The 12,248-nt window shown below is 43.4% G+C and overlaps 1 long non-coding RNA gene across 1 annotated transcript in view; it reads right to left on the bottom strand.

The window, feature by feature from the left end:
* LOC114487851 (uncharacterized) overlaps positions 1–12,248 on the bottom strand; it is a 38,217-nt gene that overhangs the window by 12,335 nt on the left and 13,634 nt on the right. The window lies entirely within an intron of this gene.

Below are 12,248 nucleotides of genomic sequence, written 5' to 3'. Positions count from 1 at the left end.
GAAAAACAAAGAAAGATTGAGAAACTGTCACAGACTAGAGGAGACTAAAGAGACACAACAACTAATTCAATGTGGTGGTATCCTAAACTGAACTGTAGAACAGAAAAGGGACATTACCCTATTTTCTGTGTTTCTTGAATGGAGCACTTAGGTTATCGAAATGAACCTTTGGTTTCAACCAGGGTGGGATACGTCTGGGGAGACCCTGAGAAATAGCCCTACGGAGAGCAGCTTCAGATGGAACACAGACTCCTTCAGACATCTGGACGTAAGCCCCAGCCTTTAAGCCCTCATCCCTTTCACTCTCCAAGCTACAAAATGGGTCCATCTTATCAGGTATTAACCCTTAGCAAAGAGCAGTGGGCATGAAGGGTATCTGGGGCCACAGTAAGAATAAGCTCACATGGGCCCTTCAGAGCATGGACAGCATCTCACAGTCTCTTTCACCTCTCCAAATTCCTTGCAGAGGTAGGGCCAGCACACACATTTTTGTGGATGCTGTTAACAGAAAATGAGATTCTACACAGAAACACACATAGCAGGGACTTGTCTCCTATATACACCTGTATTCCCTTGGCCTGGTTAGTGTCTGTATAGTAGGTACTCAGTAATCACTTATTTGGTGAATTAATTAGTTTATCAATCAACTGCTGCCCGTTGGCACTGATGACATCTTAAGAAAAGGTGTTACAAGGTCCCCATCCAACAGTCTCAAAGTTTTATTCACATTTTTATGTTTTTTATTTGGACCTCTCCACCTCATTCAAATAGTCACTATATGTCCCAAATATACGTCACAAAAGAAGAATTCCGTGATCTTGTTATTATTTTTCACTGATTAAAAAATAATAACAATTGATGATTTTTGACAAGGTTGCTAATATCAAAGGGAAAGAACAGTCTCTTCAACAAATGGTGTTGGGAAAACTAGATACCCAAAGGGAAAACAATGTTAGAACCTTATCTTACAGCATACACAAAAACTAACTCAAAATGGATTAAAGACTTAAAAATCTAAAACTGTAAAACTCCTAGAAGAAAACACAGGGGAAAAGCTTTATGACATTGGGCTTGGCAATGATTTCTTGGATATGACAGCAAAAGCACAGGCAACAAAAGCAAAAGTAGACAAATGCGATTACATCAAACTTTAAAATTTTGTGCATGAAAAGACACAATCAACAGAGTTAAAAACCAACCTATGGAATGAGAGAAAATGTTTGCAGATCATGAATCTGATAAGGAGTTAATATCCAGAATATATAAAGAACTCCTACAACTCAACAACAAAAAATCAAATAACCTGATTTTAAAATGAGCAAAGGACTTGAATAAACATTTCTCCAAAGATGATATGCAAACAGCCAACAAGCATATGAAAAGATGCTTAACATCACTAATCTTAAGGGAAATGCAAGTCAAAATCATAGAGAGATACCACCTCACACCCATTAGGATGGCTACTATTAAAAAAAAATAAACAGAAAATAACAAGTTTTGGTGAGAATAAGGAGAAATTGGAACACTTGTGCACTGTTGGTGGGATTGTAAATGGTAAAAAACATGTAAAACACCATAAAAAACAGTTATGGCAGGTCCTCAAAAAATTAAAAATAGAACTACCATGTGACCCAGCAACCTACATCTGGATATATATTCAAAAGAATTGAAATTTTTTAAAAAAAGAATTGAAATCAGGTTCTTGAAGAGGTATTTGCACACCCATGCTTTAGCACTATTCACAATAGCCAAAGATGGAAACAACCCAAATATCAATTGATAGATGAATGGATGAACAAAATGTGGTATATACATACAATGGAATATTATTCAGCCTTAAAAAGGAGGGAGATCCTGTCAAGTGCTATACAACATGGATGAACCTCAAGGGCACTATGCTAAGTGAAATAAGCCAGTCACAAAAGAAGACAAATGATTCCACTTATATCAGGTATCTAAAGTAGTCAAACTCACGGAAACAATAAATAAATGGTGGCCACCAGGGGCTGGGGAGAGAAAGGAAAAGGGTGTTGCTCTTCAATGGGTAAAAACGTCCCCTTTGCAAGATGAAAAGGTTCTACAAATCTATTTCACATCAGTGTGAATATACTTAACACTACTGAACTGTATACTTAAAATGGTTAAGATAGTAAATGTTACGGTGTTTTTTAAAAATAAATTTTGAATTCATTGATATTTGGGGGTTGGGGGAAGGCATATTTCCTTGTTTGGGGCCTGTGCTAGAATCTTTGTCTCCCAAGGTCCATTTCCACATCATCTCTTGACCTCATGGCCATCTCCTTGCTCCTGGTCCCTTGCTTCATTTGTTTACCTCTCACTCATAGCCGTTGAACCTCTCTTGTATTCACTCATCATCTGGCCTTCACCTCTCCCTTTCTTTCTTGCCCACAAATCCTACAGGATACAGGATTTGGTCTTCTTCTAAGTACGCCAGGGAACCCCCTGGAAGCTGAATGTGAATTGCCAGTAATCAACTTACTAAATCAGACCCTTAACAATATTCTGCATACAATATATTAATGTCAAGTTTAAAGAGATTAATAAAACACCTAAAGCAAAAAGTGTCATATTACAAAGGCACTTTAAAAATTATTCCAAACATGAAATAGCGTTTAAACCCCATTATACTAACAATCTTATGATATTAACTTCCACGCATTATCTGGTGGGAATGTAAATTGGTACAAATCTTTAGAAAAGTAACTTGGCAATATGTTTTGAGAATCATAAAAATATCCATGCCCTTTAACCTATTAACCCCGTTTCCAGGAATTTGCTCGAAGGAAAGTATACTATAAAAGAAAAAAAAGGCTTATGTATAAAAGATGTTTATTTCCAAGTTATTTAGGTAACTGCTGGTGGACATAATCAAAACATACTTTGTATTTCTCCCACCATCCCTCCAAAAATGTATTCATTTGAGGGGGAGTGCCAGTAGGAAGAAAAAAGGAGCTTGTCCTTGACTCCAGACGACAACTACGGCAGGACCCTGCCTGCTCTGGTCACTTCCAAGTAATGACAGTCTGATGTCACATCAAGTCACAAACATGGTCTTAATAGAGTAATTCAATGTGTCAGGTCATTATATTAATCAACAATTCAGTTTCATCCCAAAGCTTTCCTCCCCCTTCCCAGCTAGAGCCAGCAGTTCAGTGAGAGGTGTCGGCGGGGGGGAAGGGGGTCTCATATGCAATTTCTTCTCTCTTCCACTACTCTTTCACATTCCCTCCCCCACTCACTAGCTGCTGTTTTGGATCCCATGTCAAAGAACCAATGGTGTAGAGGTAAATGGTTATGTCTGGAAATACTTTAATTGGCTTGTGACTGGCACCGTCGTAAGCCGACTTCGTGCTCTCTGGGCTTCGAAGCTATAAAAAACTGCCTCTTGCTTGTGCACTTTTCATGGGATCTTTGGAGATCCCCATCTCTGGGGACCGCTCCAGTCTTAATTCTCAGAACAAAGGAGAAGCATTCCCTCCCAGCTGCCACTACCCCCCTCTGCCCCGGGCTCCCTGGCAATCCTCTCCACTCAGACTTCATCATTGGATTTCCTCTCACCCTCCCAGAAAGTCTGCCGGGCAGGACTTAAAATGACTCCCACTGGGACTGGATAAACTGTATATAGGTATACGATTAAATACTGCTAAGCTATAAAAAAGAATGAACTATTGATACGTGCAACAACATGGCTGGAACTCAAGGCTGTTATTTCTGCTGAGTGAAAAAAGCCAATCTCAAAAGGTTATACACTGCATGATTCTACTATGTAACACTCTTGAAATGATAAAATTATAGTGATGGAGAAGAGATTAGTCATTGCCAGGGAATAGGGTCCGCTGGAGGGTCTGACTGCAAAGATGGAGCGTGAGGGAGTTTCTTCCTAGTTATGGGGCAACTATGTGTCCTGATTGTGGTGGTAATTACATAAATCTACAAATCTATACATGTGATAAAATTTCATAGTAATACATACACACGTGAATGTAAAAAATGGTAAAAACCATGACACTGTACCAATGTCAATGTCAATTCCCTAGTTTTGAAAATGCACGATGGTTATATAAGATGTTATCATTGGGGAAAGCTGGGTGAAGGGCACACGGGAACTCTGTTTTATTTTTGCAACTTCTTGTGAATCTTGGAGGATTTTTTTTTAACATATTTTTAAAAATAGCTCTAGCCTAGTACTCTCTCTCCCAAGTGACTCACATTTGAGTCCTAGGAAACACTCTCTCATCCTGTGCCCCAACAAACCCTGGGAGGGCAGAACCAAACGCCACCCTCTGTGTCCTGCTGCCACAGGCCAGTCTAGCCACTTCTCTTTGCCCCCAACAGTAGAAAAAAATATCTCAAGCTCAATATGTGGTCCTGAGGAAGCCCCCATCATACACTTTCAGATAAGGAGGTAGCGCCCTGGCCTTTCCCCTGGGGAGGGAGGGAGGGGTCCCAACATGCAATGCTCTCTCCAATAGCATCTCTCCACCCTCCGCCCATGTCCACACGCCCACTTGTGTATTCAGTCTGGCTGCAGGGATCCAGGACTTAGAGGACAGGTCCATGAGAATTCCCCTGGTGTAGTGGATGCTGTGGTCTCTGCCCAGATCTCCCCACAGGACTGAGGCCCTCACTGCCACCCTGAGTCTCTTTGAAAACTGGTCTAAGCTAGCTATCTCACCCAAGGTCATGGCCACTTCCCAGGGGCAATCTGCATCCAATGACTGGTCTGTGTAGAGGCAAAAAGACCTAATCTCCTTGCCCCAATAGGGAACAATTCTGCAAGACCATCTCAGCTCCAGAGCTAGCAGAGGGCCAGCTGAGGCCTTTGTAGTGACTGCATCAAAGTGCAACTATTCCTTCTTCCAGCGCTACTTCCTTTATTCCTCCATAGGTGTTGATCCCCAAACACTCTTCAATAAACCTCCTGTACAAAAATCTCCATCAGGAGGCTTTTCCAAGGAACCTGACCTGTGACACTTGGTGAATGCCATATATGATTATCAGTCTCACTCTCACTTTGCAATCTGATATCTATTGAATTGGTGCCTGAGTCAAAATTGAGAAAGGAAAAGCCCCGCTTAACACCATGTTATGCTTATAACAGGAATAACCAAAGAGAAATTTATTAATAAATCAGGACAAACCAGCTTCATGGGATAGTAAATAGCCAGTAAAAATTATGAACATTTTGCACCAAAATATTTCAGAAAAATGACCATGATCTAATATTAAGAGAATACAAAATTGATTCTGGATCAAAATAAAAGAAAAAGAAAAAGCAATAAAGGACATCTTGGCGATATTCGGGGAAATCTGAATATAGACAATGTATTAGATAATATGGTTTCATCAATATTAACTTCTTGGACATGATAATAATAGCATTGTGATTAGGCAGAAAACTGGTTTTGTTCTTAGGAAATCCTATTGAGAGAGAAAGAGGAAGAGAGAGAAACTCTTTCCGGTAAAGAGCAAGAACTCACTCCCTGTAGCAATGTTATTCCCATTCCTGTGCTCAATGCTCCCCCTTGTGTACCAAGAGAGCAGAATGCATTCATCAAAATGCAAGTGAAAACTCCCCTGCACAGTGGGAAAGCAAAACTCCAAGACTTCTAGAGAAGGCAATCAAAGTGTGGCACATTTTAATGCACTCTCTCCAAACCCCTAACCAACAGTGTAGTTCCCATTCCCCAGTTTGCTGTCCACGTGTCAAAATCTGAGCTTCAGTTCTGGTGGAGGGAGAGTGTGGTTGGCCAAGGGGTGGGGAGGAGGGTACCTACAGCTTTGCCTGTGAAGGTCATGGGCTCCAGAGTCAAATAACCCGGGGGCTAAGTCCCACTTGGTTCACTTCCTAGCTGGGTGTCCGCTAGTAAGGCAGGGATGTGAGGCAGGGATGATAGCAGTACCTACCAAAGGGTAACTGGAAGGATTCAATGCCATAATGCAGCCCAAGACATAGCCTAGGGCTTGGCCCATGGTCTAATTAAAGTTCATTAAGTATTAATCAATTTTTATGATCTACTAACCTCCTGAGAGCCTTAGAAGTCCTACTGCCTTGTAAAGCACAGTTTGAAAAATACTGCCCTGGAGTATCTGATTTGTAGAGCTTACTCTTGGGTGAGAACCCATCTTGTTTTTCCTACAAAGCTAAGATTACTCATCTCATATTAAAAACAAAAAATAGGGCTTCCCTGGTGGCGCAGTGGTTGAGAGTCCGCCTGCCAATGCAGGGGATATGGGTCCGTGCCCCGGTCTGGGAAGATCCCACATGCCGCGGAGCGGCTGGGCCCGTGAGCCATGGCCACTGGGCCTGCGCGTCCGGAGCCTGTGCTCCGCAACAGGAGAGGCCACAACAGTGAGAGGCCCGCGTACCGCAAAAAAAATAAAACAAAAACAAAAAAACTCCCCTTACGTGCACTGAAAAGGACTATTTCGTCAGGTTTATCTTTCCTCTTAAGTGATTTCCAGAAAAAGTATTCTTTTAGTTTTCCACCAACTTTTCTGCTCACCTCTGTGCCTCCTCTGGGTCTTCTGCTTTTGACCCTCTCACCATGGTCTCCTTCGAGGCAAGTCACCCTCAGGCCCCAGGCCAAGATGCCTGGAGACTCTCAGCCTCGCTCCAATGTCATGCACCCAGCTGCCTTTGCCTCCGCCTTCCTCTTGTTCCATCTCTTCCTTTCAACAAATCCTCACTGAGCATCTATCTGTGAAAGACACTGTTCTTGTTGATCTTGGTTACAAAGTGACCGGGATCATAGTTTCTGCCTTTTATTAGTTTATACTGGAGTCTAACTGGCCAGACTTTAGTAGGAAAGCCAGACATGTAAAAAGACTCAGGGAGTTGTTATAGCAGATACAAAACATGGTTAGCAGAAAATAACACCAGAAGCCTACTGGGTTTAGGAGAGCTGAATTAAAATCCTAGATTTCCTACAGACTGGATTTGTAAGCTTGAAGAAGTGAAATAACCTCTCTGGGCCTAGCTAGTATCATCTGTCAACTGCCTTAGGCTGGGTTCCCCCAAAGCAGACCTTGACACGGGGGATCCCAGGAAGCACCAGCAAGGAGTGGGGAAGTGAGTCAGGAGAGGCAAGGAAGCAGGCTGCTGAGCAGGTGTTGAGTGGCTAGCAGGCCCCACTCAGAGCTCTACCCTTTGAGGAGAAAAAAAGCAGAAGCATTTATCCACCAGCTCCAGCACATCAGCAGCTGAAGGCTGCTCTGGGCATGTGAAGTCCTCCCTGCTTCCAGCCTGCCTGAGCCAGGGCCAAGTGCATTAGGACCAGGGAAAGCCCTTCACGGACGCACAAGGGCTTCACTCAGGTGAGGAAGAGTAAGGGGAGACGGGCACTACAGGGGAGGGAGGGATTGACAGCATCTGCTACACCTTCTAGAAGAACTGTTTTGGCGGACAAATGCGAGACTTGGGAAGCCCTGAGCAGAGTACGTGGCGGATGCATTAAACGCACCCGAATGTAAAAGTACGATGAAGCATCTCCTCTACGCACCCCTGCATGATAGAGCATCTTAAGCATGCTCTTATCTCCTTGCTTCCTCATCAACCTTCAACTGGTGAGAGCCCGACCAAATCCTCAAAACAAAATCTCCCAGACCCATCCTTCCTCCCATTTCCATGACGGTCTCCATAGTCCCGAGCCCCATCTGTTCACATGCGGAGGCCTCTTCCCTCTGGTCTCCCCTCTACCAGCCCCCACCTGACAATCACAGTTCAAGGACACCCTACAAAATGCTAATTTCCCTACATCTCTCCCGTTTAAGAGCTTGCCCCCGTGGCCCCTTTTTTCCCTACAAGATTAAGCCCTGAATATCATCTTGAGGTTCGAGGCTCTCATGCAGTAAAGACACACCACATTCCAAAGACAGGCCACCCCATTACTTCCCTAGGCTCTCACTTCTATAATCCACCCAGCATCTCAGTCCCGAGACCAGTTTGAGAAGCAATGCCCTAATTTCGCCTTTGGATTTATTCCAATGGGACTGGACTGTCATCTTAGGGGGTAGTAATTCTGGAGTCAGACCCACGTTCAGATCACGTTCGTCTGAGTAGTAACTGTGCTCCTTTGGAAACATTGTCCACACCTGTTTCCTCATCTGAGAAACAGAGATAATAATAATCCCTACTTCAGAAGGCTGTTGTAAGGATTAATCTTTTCTTTTTTTTAATATTTATTTATTTATTTATTTAATTTTGGCTGCATTGGGTCTTCGTTGCTGCATGCGGGCTTTCTCTAGTTGTGGGCAGCGGGGGGCTACTGTTGTGGTGCGCGGGCTTCTCATTCTGGTGGCTTCTCTTGTTGCGGAGCACCGGCTCTAGGCACGTGGGCTTCAGTAGTTGTGGAGCACGGGCTTAGCTGCTCTGCGGCATGTGGGATCTTCCCCGACCAGGGCTCGAACCCACGTCCCCTGCATTGGCAGGAGGATTCTTAACCACTGTGCCACCAGAGAAGTCCAAGGATTAATCATTTTATACACAATCAGTAGCTTTGACCAGTGCCTGCTACAAAATGAGTGCCCAATAAATGTTGGCTATCATTATGGGTTCCCGCAAGGGGTAATTTTAAGATTCTTAAGAGAAATCAAGAGACATCTATCTACTAAGAAGGTTTTCTCTCTGCATGAGCTCATGCTTCTTGAGCCTTCCTGCACCCAAACCGCAGCTCAAAGCCATATAAGGCACCGAAACACCCCTCACCAGTGCACAGCTCGTCAGCCAGTCATTGAAAGGTCTCACCTTTATTCACAGCAGTCATATCAAAGGTTAGAACAGATGGACAAAAGGCTAAGAGCAGTATAACAGAAAAACAATTTGGGGAATTCTTCCTCGTTCCTCAGTCTCTCATCATGTGAATACTGCCGGCAATTTCTGTAAGTGTGCGTCACACATCCCGGCTTTTTGTGCTGCTGGTCAATGCAGCTTTCACTACAGAGAGCATCTGAGGCTGCACCTGTTAAAAGCTGTGTTTGTTTATTAAAAAAAAAAGTCATGTGGGTAAATGTGTGAGTGAGGGAAGGTGTGGTTTATACATTTTCTATTTTTAATGAGTAATATATTCACGGGGCTCACAACTCTTAAAAACACAAAGGGATATACGATGAAGTTTCCCTCCGTCCTCTGACACCAGCCACCCAGTTCTCCTGTCCGGAGGCCACTAACATTACCAGTTTTTTTTGTCAGATATTCTGCACAAATACATATTTTTTCTCTTTTAATACACTTTTTCCTTTGCTTTTTAAATTTAATTTTACTAAATATCTAATACATGCAAAAGAATATAACATAAGCTTAAGGTAACGAATAAAAACACCACTACTCAGCTTAAGAAACGTAACCTTCCTCATTTGTTTTCGTAGCTTCATAATGTTTTCCTCCATAGCTATATTATAATTCATTTCATCAGTCCCCAGTGGGTGAGCCGGTAGGTGGTTTCCAATGTTTTGTTGTTACACTGAGTAACCTTGTTTATCCACCATCTTACATATGTGCAGTATGTCTGTAAGATAAATTCCTAGAAGGGGAATTACTAAGCCAAAGGTATGCACATAGGTCATTTTTACAAATAAATTACCTGGATTGCCTTCCATAGAGTTTGAAACAAATTGATTTTTTTTATTTTTGAAAACTTCCAAGATGCCTAGAAGTTTAATAAGTGGCAACATCATTTAAGTGACAGAGCTAAGAGGATGGGAAAGCGAAAGGGTCACTTTAAAGTGCCATTTTTTTTTTAAAGGATGCACTAAATATCTTTTTTGTTTCACCCTGAGGTTATCATATAAAACAAGTCCTGGCCTCTCCTTCAATACTCAGTAAAGAGTCCAAGTATATACTTTCTTCTGGTTTAATTCCTGTAAGGATTGATATTGTTCAGAACTGACCAAAACAATTATTTCCCGTAATGAGGTAATTATGTAATCAAGTTCAGCAACACTTCTTTGTAATTTTGTTTACTTAAAAATGCCTAATGCGGGGCTTCCCTGGTGGTGCAGTAGTTAAGAATCCGCCTGCCAATGCAGGGGACATGGGTTCGAGCCCTGGTCTGGGAAGATCCCACATGCCGGGGAGCAACTCAGCCCGGGCGCCAGAACTACTGAGCCTGCGCTCTAGAGCGCGCAAGCCACAACTACTGAAGCCCTCACGCCTGGAGCCTGTGCTCCACAAGAGAAGCCATCGCAGTGAGAAGCCTGCGCACCTCAATGAAGAGTAGCCCCTGCTTGCTGCAACTAGAGAAAGCCCATGGGCAGCAACGAAGACCCAACACAGCCAAAAATAAAAAAAAAAAAGTTTTAATTAAAAAAAATGCCTAATGCCTTAGATATTTAAGAAGTACATCTTGGGGTCCAAGTTTTGAAATAAAAATCCCTGTGATATATAAGTTCTCTTGACATTCAATAGCATCAGGAACAAGCAGGATGACTATTACCTAAAGTATTTATCTGGAAATACAACCACTGTCAGATTATAGGAAACTATGAAATGGAATGTCACAGCCTCTGGAATTTGGCATTGGAGAGTCATGTAAATAAGTACAGTGAGTTAAAGTGACTTACTCAAAGCCAACATTACTTCTAATCACGAATCCACTTACAGCAAAAGAAGTAAGTCAATGAAGTGGTGCCCCCAGGATTCTCTGGTTTTACAATGCTCCCCATAATCCGGAAGTAGCTGATCTTCTGGATGGTAGAATAAATGACCTATTGAAGGCTGAGGCACAGTACCAGCTGGGAGACACCACCTGGTGATATTGAGGTCCTGTCCTAAAGAATGCAGTAAGCCATGACGGTGCTGCCAGAATTCATGGGTCCAGGCACCAAGGGAGAGCAGTGAAGCATCTCTGACTGCTACACCCAATGACCCCGCTCTCCAAATGTTTGCTTCCCTTCTCTGTGACTTTGAATCAAATCCTTTTCGGCTTCAAGCAGCAAGAGTGACTTCTGTTACCTGCAACTGAAGCCTGACTGGTATGTTTACTGAATCAGCATCCCTCAGGGAGGGTTCTGAGCATCTGCCTTTTTTTTTTTTTTTTAACAAACTCTCCAACAAATCTTAAGCTCAAAAAGTTTGAAATTAATTGATAAACATTGTTTGCAGTAACTACAAAGTTGATTAATTCAGGGAGATAGCTTTGAAAGACACTTTGCCCAGGCCACGGGGAAACTGGATGCCCCAATTCCTGCCCCACGATAGAGAAGCCCTCTCTAGCGACTGGAATTTGCTTACAGAATGTGGAGGTGAACTGGGAACTGGGTAAAGATGATGGCAGCCTGGTCCTAACGTGGGATTATCTGGATTCAAATCCTGCCTCTGCCACTCACTAGCTAGGTGGCTTTGGGTTAGTTACTTTAACTCACCGTGCCTTGGTTTCCCTATCTGCAACATGGGGAGAGTAACAGTTATCTACCTTACATTGTTGTTATAAGGATTAAATGGGTTAATACACATACAGGACTTAGAAGGGCTATCTAGCGCCTACTAGGCACACAGTAAGTGTTAGCGATTCAAACACGTTACCTTTCAGAGTTATGAAAAATTCCCTCTCCCTCTCTCAGACATACACACACACACACACACACAATCTCATCTGAGCCTCAAAATAACTCTTAAGTGAAGCAATGAAGGCCCAGAGAGGTTAAGTGACTTCCTCAAGGTCACACAGCAAATGACTAACAAAAGCACAGCTACAATGGGGACTAAGGACTCAAATCTGATTTCTCCTGTATTCTGAGTGCAGGCACTAGGTCTCCTCCACATCTGGCCCCGAGGAGGTCACACACAGCTCTGCACCCTGTGGGCCTTCGGGGGGAAGTGACTCATCCATTGCCCGTGGTTCTAGAAACGGTGTGTGCCAGAACAGTGACATTATTAACATTTTGCCCCTCAATTTCTTTCCAATGTTCTTCCCGGAAATTGCTCTAAAATACCAGATCCCCATGGAAACCACAGGAAAGACTGCCCACTGACTCTAAGTGAAATTCTGCTACGACTGCTCCCTTGATAACAAATGGATGTTATTAAAAGCCTGGCTCTAGGGCTTCCCTGGTGGCGCAGTGGTTGCGCGTCCGCCTGCCGATGCAGGGGAACCGGGTTCGCGCCCGGGTCTGGGAGGATCCCACATACCACGGAGCGGCTGGGCCCGTGAGCCATGGCCGCTGAGCCTGCGCGTCCGGAGCCTGTGCTCCGCAACAGGAGAGGCCACAACAGAGGGAGGCCCGCATAC

The sequence above is a fragment of the Physeter macrocephalus genome, chromosome 15 (assembly GCF_002837175.3).
Source record: "Physeter macrocephalus isolate SW-GA chromosome 15, ASM283717v5, whole genome shotgun sequence".
In the NCBI taxonomy this organism is placed as follows: domain Eukaryota; kingdom Metazoa; phylum Chordata; class Mammalia; order Artiodactyla; family Physeteridae; genus Physeter; species Physeter macrocephalus.
This window is presented reverse-complemented; position numbering and strand designations above follow the sequence as displayed.